Below are 13,087 nucleotides of genomic sequence, written 5' to 3' on the forward strand. Positions count from 1 at the left end.
CCTACATTCTCAAATTCACACGTTTTCAAATTCCTACATTCCCAAATTCCCACATATCCAAATTCCTACATTCCCAAATTTCCATATGTCCTAATCGCCACAAGTTCAAATTCCCACATGTCCATATTTCTACATTCCCAAATTTCCACATATCCTAATCCCCACACACTCAAATTCCCATATGTCCAAATTCCTACATTCTCAAATTCACACATGTCTAAATTCCTACCTTCCCAAATTCCCACATGTCCAAATTCCTACATTTCAAAATTCACACATGTCTAAATTCCTACCTTCCCAAATTCCCACATGTCCAAATTCCTACATTTCCAAATTCTCACATGACCAAATTCACACATGTCCAAATTCCTACATTCTCAAATTCACATATGTCTAAATTCCTACATTTCCAAATTCCCACATGTCCAAATTCCTACATTCCCAAATTTTCACATGTCCAAAGTCTCACATGTTCAAATTCTCACATGTCCAAATTCCTAAATTTTCAAATTCACACATGCCTAGATTTCTACATTCTCAAATTCCCACATATCCAAATTCACACATATCTAAATTCCTACATTCTCAAATCCCCACATATCCTAATTCCCACATATCCAAATTCCTCATACCCTGCAACTATTGTTGTAAACTTTTTTTCGTAAGAATGCTACAAGTGGGAGAAAAATCGTGAGTAGTATTACAGGTAACACCCTGTACATCACATATGTATACATATACATAAGTATATGATTTTAAAGCATTGCAGTATTATCAAGTCAACACTATTTTTGCTTGACATAAATTGGACAAAGTTATATACTTACCTAATCTATTATTTCTTCAGAGTGTGGTATTTTATAAAACATTCTCGCCAACTCCACTCATGTGAAGCGTACCTGACTTGGCAATGAATCTGACCTTTTGAACAATGTATCGTTAATATTGTATGGAATAGAAATGTCATCCTTTTGCTTTACTCTTTACATTAATAACTTGTATTAATAATTAATAATTTGTTCTTTGATTTCAATTTCGAATGCGAGTTTTAAAACTAAACTCCATAAGTGAAGTGGCTGAGGATGATTGTATGAATTAAAACGTGACACTCGGTATAATGGGATGGGGAACGGCAAACCTTCTTTCTCTTTCTCCCTCTACCTGGGCCCTTGTTTCTCTGTCGTTGGTTCACCTGAGAATCGGGGAATGTCCTCGTGGCGAGAGTAGTCGTCAGTGTCTCGGTAGACCTCCATCTGGAGCCTAGTTCTTCGCACAGGAAGACGTACGTCGGTTCGCTCGCGTGTGTCACGGCGTGTCACGTGTACTCTTGAACGGCGTTTCACGTTGGAACCCGAAACGAAAACGCTGATGATACATTCCGAAAGCAGACACGAGAAATCGCGTTGATCGTCTACGTATCCGTCGTCTTCCGCTGCCGCGTGCTTCCGACTCGATTTTCACGCTGTTGAGTCGTGCTTTCGGTAGCCCGGAAAGCTTGCTGCCTGCGAGTGGTATGTGTGAAGTGAATCCCTTGGGAAGTGGATTCGTTGAAATGTAAATAACGCGATGAAAAAGGAAGTTGGAGCTTCGATCGTGTTCCGTTCTTGGAAATTTGTTCAATTTCAAGAAGATGCACGGCGGTGTTTGAAAGACATTCGTGTCGTATGATAAAATTGATAGATTAGGATCGCTTGTAAGAGTCGCATGTCCAAAAGTATTTGCTGCTCGTTGATTTTTATGTTTCGATGATTTTAGTTTTCGAGGAAATTTGAGGATATTGGTCGAAATTATTTTTTAATCGAATTGCTGTGTTACCATGTAGTAATTTATCAATTTATCAATTTATTGATGTACCAATTTACTAGTTGGTCAATTTCCAATTCCACTCATTTATTGATTTATCAATTTATCGATCAATTATAATATTAATTTGCCAAATTATCAATCTATAAAATTACCAATCCTATAAATTTATCAATCTTATGAATTTTATTAATTTATCAATCTTATCAATTTTGTCAATCGTATCAATTTAAGAATTTGTCAATTTTGTCAATTTTGTCAATTTTGTTAATTTTATCAATTTTTATAAATTTGTCGATTTTATTAATTTTATCAATTTTTATCAATTTGTCGATTTTATTAATTTTATCAATTTTTATCAATTTGTCGATTTTATTACTTTTATCAATTTTTATCAATTTTTATCAATTTGTCAATTTTGTCAGTTTTGTTAATTTTGTCAGTTTTGTCAATTTTGTCAATTTTGTCAATTTTGTCAATTTTGTCAATTTTGTCAATTTTGTCAATTTTGTCAATTTTGTCAGTTTTGTCAATTTTGTCAATTTCATCAATTTCATAAGTTTCATCAATTTGATCAATTTACCAATTTCATCAGTTTCATCAATTTCATCAATTTCATCAATTTCATCAATTTCATCAATTTCATCAATTTCTAGTCAGCAAGCTAGCGATTAAGCAAGTTATCATATTATAAATGATCAAATTACTAAATTATTAATTTTTCAAATTACAAAATTACCAAATTGATAAAACTACAAATTACTAGTTCTCAAGTTACTAAATTTACAAATCTTCAATTTTCGCACCTTTGAATCATCAAATTGTGAAATTGTAAAATATCAAAATGATGAAATTTCAAATTTCCAAATTCCCAAATTAGTAAATTCTCTAGATCTCAAATCTTCCTTCTGTTAATTAAATTTAAAATAATTCGATTTAACAATAAATCTTCAATTTCATTGAACAGCAAGCCACTTGCATGATTATCATTCATTAAGTCAACCTTGAACCAAATATTCCAGAGCTTCGTGCTTCTGCATCTTCCCCAAAATTCCCCTTCAGCATTCTGTAAATCCCCTAAAAAGAAAAATCGATTTCTCTTCCCTAAATTCAAACCATTTCAAACCACACGATTTACAATTTCATTATCAATACAAGCGATCGTGTTCGCCAGGAATAATAATAGAGCGATTTACTATGATAATTAGCCAACAGGCCCTAATTCCTCGACACAGTCTGTTTAAACCGATCGATCATCTGCAATCAATCAGATTCCACGTAACCGGTGCTTGACCAAACAAATTATTTCCTCCCGATTAGAGCCGGGTTCATTCTCCCCGCTCACGTCCCGTGTATCTAATGCAGTGCAATCGTTCGATTAAATTGCACGCGAATCGAAAACCGCACTCGAGAGCTTTTCGACCTGTTCCTCGCTATTTCGAGCAATTTCCTTCGTGGTTACGTCGGACTGCGTTGATGTAATGTCATCAGGATCGCGGGAAAGAGCGATGGCTCGTTTAACGTCAAACGAGTCGGCTATTAGCTACACAATGCTACTCATCAATTGCTCGTAACTGTCCGTGTTAACAGCGTACACCTTTCTCGTCGTTTAATCGTCACTCGTTAAACGTCCCCGAACCCCATGGTCAAACGAGGTGCCGCTACAATCGTGCTTGACAATCCTTTTAGCCCGGAGTGGCTGATAAATCGCTTTTTATCGCCGCCATACAGCCCTTCTAACGAGCTGCCGTTGATATTTACCGGGCGAAATTGGATCATTCAGATCAGACCTTTTTCTAGATTCTTTCGTATTCATTGCTCAAACGTTTGTCACGCACCAACGGGATCAAATAATGGTAACACGGATGGACGGCTTTTTTTATTAACACGTTCAATGTCGCGGTGATAACGATTGCGCGCAGCGAGGCGGGATGTAATTGCTGTTACGTTCGAGCTATATTGCTACAGGTGGAGCGATCAAATTTGCGGATACCATCAGGTCTGTTTGATGTTAAATGGAGAAATTAGGAGCGACGTGTTTCGAAGTTCATGGTTGCTGTTTCCATTATTTTTATTCGAAATGGTGGTCAGATTTATTTGCAACGTGCGTGTAGTTACTGTAGACTCTAGCTATATTGCCCGCGGGTAGCAAACTTGTAAATACCGTCAGATTTGTGCAGGTTTTGTTTGATGTTAAATGGAGAAATTAGGAGCGACGTGTTTCGAAGTTCATGGTTGCTGTTTCCATTATTTTTATTCGAAATGGTGCTTAGATTTATTTGCAACGTGCGTGTAGTTATTGCAGACTCTAGCTATATTGCCGCGGGTAGCAAACTTGTAAATACCGTCAGATTTGTGCAGGTTTTGTTTGATGTTAAATGGAGAAATTAGGAGCGACGTGTTTCGAAGTTCATGGTGGCGGTTTCCATTATTTTTATACGAAATCGTGGTTAGATTTATTTGTGACGTGAGCGTGTAGCTATTGCGGGCTCTAGCTATATTGCCGCGAGTAGCAAACTTGTAGATATCATCAGATTTGTGCAGGTTTTGTTTGATGTTAAATGGAGAAATTAGGAGCGACGTGTTTCGAGGTTCATGGTGGCGGTTTCCATTATTTTTATTCGAAATGGTAGTTAGATTTATTTGCAACGTGTGTGTAGTTATTGCAGATTCTAGCTATATTGCCGCGGGTAGCAAACTTGTAGATATCATCAGATTTGTGCAGGTTTTGTTTGATATTAAATGGAGAAGTTAGGAGCGACGTGTTTCGAAGTTCATGGTTGCTGTTTCCATTATTTTTATTCGAAATGGTGGTCAGATTTATTTATAACGTGAGCGTGTAGTTACTGCGGACTCTAGCTATATTGCCGCGGGTAGCAAACTTGTAGATACCGTCAGATTTGTGCAGGTTTTGTTTGATGTTAAATGGAGAAATTAGGAGCGACGTGTTTCGAAGTTCATGGTGGCGGTTTCCATTATTTTTATTCGAAATGGTGGTTAGATTTATTTGCAACGTGTGTGTAGTTATTGCAGACTCTAGCTATATTGCCGCGGGTAGCAAACTTGTAGATATCATCAGATTCGTGCAGGTTTTATTTGATGTTAAATGGAGAAATTAGTTATCATTATTGCTATTACCATTATTGCTATTTGAAAATAAAGTTCAAATAAATTTACTCCAAATGTAAAATTGTTTCATCGCACTACACGTAGAATATGGAAGATTAATTTGTGATCTGAAAATTTAGAAATTTGAGAATTTGCACATTTAAGGACCTAGAAATTTGCAAATTTTTCAATTTGGAATTTTTATACTCATTTAGGAACTTTGAAGATTTGAAACGACTAACATTGAAAATTTAACAAATTACAAATTTCCGAAAATTTTTAAACATAATTTGTATCTATAAAACTATTGAAGGATTCGATGATAACCATAAAAATATTTCAATGAAGTAAACGCAATTGTATTTCGAAACCATAATATTTAATTTAACACGTAATATATATACGCGTATTTCGAAAAAAACCGAAGCTCACAAAAGTCCACAAAAACGATATTTATTGAAACACTGATGTGCGAAATTAGTCGAATTGAAAATCTCCATTGAAATGGGAAATACGAAACCGGATAATTTGATCGTTTTTCGCGTTCACCTTTAAAACCGCAAAAATCGATTACTTTTGTCAGCACATACTAAAAGTGACTGTACGATATTACACGAGGTACCGTTCTGGGTTGGTTGCCATGAAAAGGGCGGAAATCTATGCAGGATGAAGTTCCTCTTTGATATCAGGATTTCTCTTCCACCTGGAAATCCACTATTGCCTTACATTCACGGAAATCTTTCTTGCGAATTTCTTTTAGGAAACGTGGAATTTAGTGGCACATTTAGAGAAAGTATAACCTATCGTTTAATCAATTGATTTGATACATTTCTATCGGAAAGAACTCTTCAAAATGAACTGTATAGTGGATTCAAATATAAATAGTTTATAACTCCAAAAATTTATTTAATTTAGTTTCCTTGGAATTACTTTTAAATAATAGGAAAATTAAATATACAAGATAAAAATAAAATTCTTATAATACACATTATAATATTATAATATGTATATATTGCTAGATGAAAAAAAATAAAATAGTTTTAATTGCAATCTAAATATACTTCCAGTACCAGCAAAAAACCATGACTGATATCGTCAATAATATCGTACACTACATAAAACACCTATTATTTTAAATAAATTGAAATTTCCATTTTCCAATATGTAAATCTTACTTTAACTTCGAATAAGACTTGTATAGACATAAAAATTTATAATTAACAATATATAATTACATAGTTTATGTCACTTTTGCATTTAAACTTTGAAATACTATATATAGCATTTGAATTTTCGCGCGTCGTTAATGGCGCCCCTAGCGTCCGAATTCGCGCGCAATCATCGATTCGACCGCACTGGATCGCGGGAGTTTAGTCGCGAACGTCAAAACCGGAGTGAATCATTCTGTTTCTCCGTTCTAAAACATCAAAATCTTTACAAATCACGTAATATTCGATTCCAAAGTGTTAAAAATCTTTCGTGTAAATCGTGTGAACCCGAATCGAAGCTTCAAATCGTGTAAACAAAGTTTTATTCGCGAATTCGTTGGCCGTTTCAGTTGTCGAATCTTCTCCTTCCAGTGGCGTCGTATTCTAACCGGGGAAAGTGAGAAAAGTCGAGGATTTTAAGTGGCGTTTCGTAGTGTCGCAGGTGTGAAACTGTCTTGTGTGTTACGTCGTATGCAGAAGTAGCCAAGAAAAGGGAAAAACGCCCGAGGAGAGATACTTTTGTCAACTGGAAGAAACGGTGAGTCAAACAACGAGATAAAGTTTAATGGCTCCTCTGGCGGGAAGTTTTGACGCACGACCGTAACGGAAGTTGCTGTTTCGTGTTTTCGAGACGGCAACTTTACGGCGTGATTAACTCGTATACACGTTGCATATCAATTCTGTTAATTTGAAAGTTACAGTGTGCAAGGATACACTTTTTAACTTTTATTTCTGTGGTGTCTGTATATTATTAATATGTTTTTTTATAGTAATTTAGTTAATCAATTTCTTATTGATTTCTTATGCAATTTGAAATGTAAAATCATTGAAATACAATGTGTATACTATGATAACAATTTGTGGAATTTTTAAAGGTAGAATTGAATTTAAAATTTGTTATAACTGCAATATTAATAAATATGTACATACGTACTGTATACATACATATATAGAAATATACTATATGTATATAGTATATAATATACTATAAGACGCGAAATTCTCTGTCGGTACCTTTGATCTCTTGAAAACGCTGTCCCTTCAAATTGGTCGTACAAACAAGCGGGAAATTTAAATCTACTTTCATATCAACCTCTAATAATTTGGAATATATTTGCAATCAATTTTCTGTATATTACTAATATTGTCTTTCGAGGTATTTTTATCACTTTTACGGCGTTGAAAAGTTGAAAAGAAAAGAATATACCAAAATGATTGCTCTACAAAATATATTTGAAGAATATGTATTACGGAAATGATTATTACAAATAACTTGTAAGAAAATGAAAAACTATATATCACAAGAAACTACAGATGAATGTGTTACGGAGATTTGACAAAATATTTATTAGAAATACATTACTGGTGAATATGCAGGTTTAAACTATTCTTTTTCGACCGCCATATTTTTACACTATGCGCATGCGCACATCCGATTCTTTTGATTTGGGCATTAAAATTGGTTGTCCTCTGTCTCTCTCTAGATACTCTTTGCTATAAGTATATAAATGTACTCATTGTGTCTTGATTAATAATTACTAATGTTATGTTAATAATACAATAGTTTTTTTAGTTGTTTAATAATCTAATCGGTTGTAGTTTAAATAAGATACAAATGAATGTAAAATTGAAATCTAACAAATTAATAAATTTATCAGAGGAATGATGAATTCTGTAATTAATAATATAATTCCGTTAATGTTAATGTAAATATAAAGGGACAGATGAGCGTCTTAGAAGCAGCGTAATTAAATAAGCAAGAATGTTATTTCCGTTCACAGGAAGCAAACTTTCCAACACAGTAGAATCACACTTGATAATTTTGATATATTCAAGGCACACAGGGTGGTATTAATTTTCTGTAGAATTATTAACGACTAAGGGAGGCACAATGGTATATTTCTGGTCGAGAAATTTTGCTTGGTTCGAGAACAATTTGGAGAGGACGATTTTCAAATGTGATTGTAATCTTGGAAACTCTCAAAGCTGCTGCAGCAATTCATTTCGAAACGGTAGTATGTCTATTGTGAAAGGAGAAATTAGTGTGCACGTTAGTTATAGCGAAGAGAGAATCAAACCTTCTTTCAGGAATTGTAATTGTAACGTATTTACGTGCTCATGTAGAATTTCTACGAAATTCATTTATACATATAATTGTACAAAACTACTTTTAATTAAAGACTGATTATTTTCTTAACTAATTTTGTATAGGAGGTAAACAATAAATAAGAGAAGTTAAATATTTAATGCCAGATTTTATCATTTTTTAAAAATACATGTATGAGTGGTAGAATCACAATTAGAATGAATTTATAACAAACTTATTTATAATTTATTTATAACAAAAGTCCTTTCAACTAACTCACAACATCATTATGGCATTGGCGTTCATCTAAAACCGCATCAATGACTAGTCGATGTACAAAATCGATATATAATCATGCTCATACATCAAATTCATACGGTGTCCCATATAAAAGATGTACAATTATGTTCATACAAAAATATTTACACTTGCAAAATTATAATATTTTATCGATTTCTTGATCTCTATACAAATGCACTCATAGAATACAAGGAAATAGCAGAGAATAGTAGAAGGTGGTAGAATAACAGTGGTAGAGACTAGTAGAATGGTAACATAGTACAATGGTGAAATAGTAGAATGCTGGAATAGTATTACAGTGAAGCAGTTGAACGCTGCAGAAGTAGATCGTTGAAATAGTAGAATAATAGAACCGTAAAATAGTAAAATAGTAAAATTGTAATATTGTAAAATTGTATAATTGTAAAATTGGAAAAGAGCGGAATGGTAGAATGGTAGAATGATAGAATGATAGAATGGTAGAATGGTAGAATGATGGAATGGTGGAATGGTGGAATGGTGGAATGGTGGAATGGTGGAATGGTGGAATGGTGGAATGGTGGAATGGTGGAATGGTGGAATGGTGGAATGGTGGAATGGTGGAATGGTGGAATGGTGGAATGGTGGAATGGTGGAATGGTGGAATGGTGGAATGGTGGAATGGTGGAATGGTGGAATGGTGGAATGGTGGAATGGTGGAATGGTGGAATGGTGGAATGGTGGAATGGTGGAATGGTGGAATGGTGGAATGGTGGAATGGTGGAATGGTGGAATGGTGGAATGGTGGAATGGTGGAATGGTGGAATGGTGGAATGGTGGAATGGTGGAATGGTGGAATGGTGGAATGGTGGAATGGTGGAATGGTGGAATGGTGGAACGGTGGAATGGTGGAACGGTGGAATGGTGGAACGATGGAATAGTGGAATAGTGGAATAGTGGAATAGTGGAATAGTGGAATAGTGGAACAGTGGAATAGTGGAATAGTGGAATAGTGGAATAGTGGAATAGTGGAATAGTGGAATAGCGGTATAGTAGAAGGGTAGAATAGCGGTATAGTAGAAAGGAAGAATAGCAGAATAGTAGAATGGTAGAATAGCAACCTGGTGGAGTAGTAAGATAGTAGCATAGCTAAATGATGTTATAGCAGAATAGTAGAATAGTGAGATAGCAAAATCGTGGAATAGCTGGATGGTAGTATCGTAGAGTAGTACAATAGTAGAACAGTGAGATAGTAAAATAGTTTAATAGTCAAATAGTAGAATGCTAGAACAGTACAATATTAGAATAGTGAAATTACAAAACGGTAAAACAGTAACCTAGCAAAGTAGTAAACCCACAAACTAATAAAATAATGAAAATATTAACCCAGAAAAATATTAAAATAATAACCCAACGAAGTACTAAACTAATATTCCATTACTCTATCAAACCATTAATATCCAAAAACAACAGTAAATTTACCAAAGCAAAATCCTATCCCTCCGACATTCGACTCGATCAAAGTAACTCCAAAGGGACACATTTGTCCTGCAAGGGAACACTGATGCGATCCATGCCCTATCGTCAAACCAACGAACGAATTTACCGAACATTTGCCTGTTAATTCACCTATGCAAGCGTTGTAATCCGGTTATGTTGGTGAAACCACAGGAATGTGCGGCTACGTACCTGTGCGGCTAATAGAACCTCTCGTATCCTCCGTGACCGCGTGTTCCCTGCACGTTCACGTGCGTGCACGTGTACGGATCGTCTGATCCGCGGACAAAAGGGTGTGAGGAAGAATAGAACTGGGTCAATGTGATTTCGCGAACTCTTTCGCAATTTAACTTCTCCAGCTTGCTGCTTTCTAGTTGTTCACTGTGTTCCATGCGAACCAACTCCTCTTTCATACTCTTCTTTATCTTACCCGCACGCTATTTAGCCAAACAACCCTCAACATACTTTAACACACTCTTTGTCGCCGCGGAAATGCGCGAGAAATTATGAACACGTTCAATGCTATAATTGGAGCAATTATAACGCTCAGTTTTTATTTTCAACTTTATGGAAAATTAGGTGATTTGTGAAGGTACTTTGGTACGTTAGATTTGGTATTAGATTTAATTGTTAGTTTAATTGCTCTAATCTTGGTTTCACTTTTATACGTGACTAAAAATTGAATATATAGTTTGAATATATAACTTGAATATATAACTTGAATATATAACTTGAATGTATAGCTTGAATATATAACTTGAATATATAACTTGAATATATAACTTGAATATATAGCTTGAATATATAACTTGAATATATAGCTTGAATATATAGCTTGAATATATAACTTGAATATATAGCTTGAATATATAACTTGAATATATAGCTTGAATATATAACTTGAATATATAGCTTGAATATATAACTTTAATATATAACTTGAATATATAGCTTGAATATATAACTTGAATATATGTTCCGAGTTGCTCGGAATATAATCAACGTAATATTTATGGGTGTTTTGTCAAACCTTCACTCTTGCAATTTCAAACGGATCTTTAAGACCACATGGACGTCTCCACAGCTTGACGTTCTTAACTATTGTCAATAGCCTTCTAACAGGTCAGAAAAGCACATCTTTCTAACGCCAATATATCTTTCCTTAAAGAAGTTTATTTCCATGGTCCTAAACTGTGCACCCTTGCTGTGTGCAGTGTTTACGAAAATCCGTGCATACTCGGCGGACCAGGCACCTTGACTCGGTCATTCAGCAGTCTCGCAATGTGTCCCATTACTTAGTTCTTTTGAAGGACCCAAATCACTTAACTGTTTGGGTCACCTTATTAACGAAACGTTATTTACAACCCTGGAGTGAAGCCTAGAATCTTACAATCTCATTCGCTGAACCATCTCACCAATCACTGTTTTTTACAAATAACAATCTGTCCTGATTGGTCCTTTTGGTAACGCCTTCACGTCCTGAACTTCCTCCATCGCTTTCTTTTCTGGTTTTTTAGAGGCAACTAGTCAGTCTTAAAACTACCGTTGTTGAAATATACTCAGTCTTACGAATCACAGTAACTATCAACTACAGCAACACACAACAATCATTACAACTAGTGGGATGATGATCTACATCCTTCATTGACCTGGGCACACCAGTGTGGAGGACTCTGAACCACTCTATAAATTCTACTCTACAATAATAATTTTACATATAATTCCACTACCGTAACAAGTTGTGGAAACGCCATGGGTCGACGAAGATTTACAACCTTCGAAAACAGCTATAAATAGTTTATATTTTACCCAACGCGCGAACAATATATAGCTTGAATATATAACTTGAATATATAACTTGAATATATAGCTTGAATATATAACTTGAATATATAGCTTGAATATATAACTTGAATATATAGCTTGAATATATAGCTTGAATATATAACTTGAATAACCTAACTTCTATTTTAACATCAAATAAAATGATATACAATTTTATGCGAGGACAGTTCGATATCTAGCATTAGACCATTTCATATAATGTGAAGGTTAAAAATGTGCAGTTTCGTGAAAGGGTGACGCTGGGTGGGTACGAATGGGTGGTAGAGATAGAGAAAAATCGCTAGCCCCGGCTCTCGATTATCGATTCTACGTTCTCGAACTGCTTGCTACGTGTCCCGCAATCGAATTGGCCGGTTTGCCGAACGTTTGCTCGCCAATTTACTTAGGCACGACGTGCGTGAACCTGCGACAACCTCGTTAGCGTTATCGGGTGCACGGTAACGCGCAAATGCGCTGTGATAATCGTTCGGTACAAACTGCACGATCCTCTTTTCAAGGATTCGTATTTTTATGCTTTTCAGGCAAGTTTTCGTGAAATCGTGGGAAAAATTGAGATTGTATTGCGGGAATGGTTGTAGTGTCGATTTGTAGAAATGTCTTATCAGATTATTAGAAGCTAATTAAGGTACTCATTTCATGAAATACTTGTAACTCAATTTGTTTGAGGTAACATTTTAATAGAGTTTAAAGTTGGGTGGTAGTATAGTAGGACTGCAGTGAATAGCTTTTGCAAAAATGTTTTATCAGACAATAAAATACAAATTAAAGTCTTATTTCTTAAAGTATTTCTAACTCAATTTGTTTGGTCAATATTTTAATATAGTTTAAAGTTCAGTGGTAAAATAGTAGGACAGCAGTGAATAGGTTTTGTAAAAAAGTCTTATCAGATTATAAAAAGCTAATTAAACTACTGATTTCATAAAGTACTTATACCTCAATTTGTTTAAGGGAAGATTTTAATAGTGTTTAAAGTTCAATGGTGGAGTAATAGGACAGCAGAGAGTAGATTTTGAAAAAATGTCTTATCAGATTATTAGAAGCTAATTAAGGTACTCATTTCATGAAATACTTGTAACTCAATATGATTAAGCTAACACTTTAATACTATTTAAACTTCAGTAGTAGAATAGTAAGACAACAGTGAATAGGTTTCGTAAAAATGTCTTATCAAATTATTACAAACTAGTTAAAGTACTCATTGCATATAGTACTTGCAATTCAATTTGTTTAAAGTAATATTTTAGTACTGTTCAAAGTTGAATGATGCAAAAGTAGTACAGTG

The 13,087-nt window shown here is 34.6% G+C and overlaps 1 protein-coding gene across 5 annotated transcripts in view; it reads left to right on the forward strand.

Moving 5' to 3' along the window:
• The first annotated feature begins 1,227 nt into the window (after nucleotides 1-1,227).
• LOC100881717 (uncharacterized) overlaps nucleotides 1,228-13,087 on the forward strand; it is a 221,415-nt gene continuing 209,555 nt past the window's right edge. Inside the window, exons 1-2 of one of the 5 annotated variants that reach the window (XM_076529342.1) lie at nucleotides 1,228-1,554; nucleotides 6,470-6,657. The gene's annotated coding sequence lies outside the window, so the exon portion shown is untranslated. Of the gene's footprint in view, nucleotides 1,555-6,166; nucleotides 6,658-13,087 lie in introns of those variants that run through there. The other 4 variants (XM_076529341.1, XM_076529339.1, XM_076529343.1 and 1 more) reach the window with 4 other exon arrangements.

Source organism: Megachile rotundata, chromosome 3 (assembly GCF_050947335.1).
Source record: "Megachile rotundata isolate GNS110a chromosome 3, iyMegRotu1, whole genome shotgun sequence".
Lineage (NCBI taxonomy): Eukaryota > Metazoa > Arthropoda > Insecta > Hymenoptera > Megachilidae > Megachile > Megachile rotundata.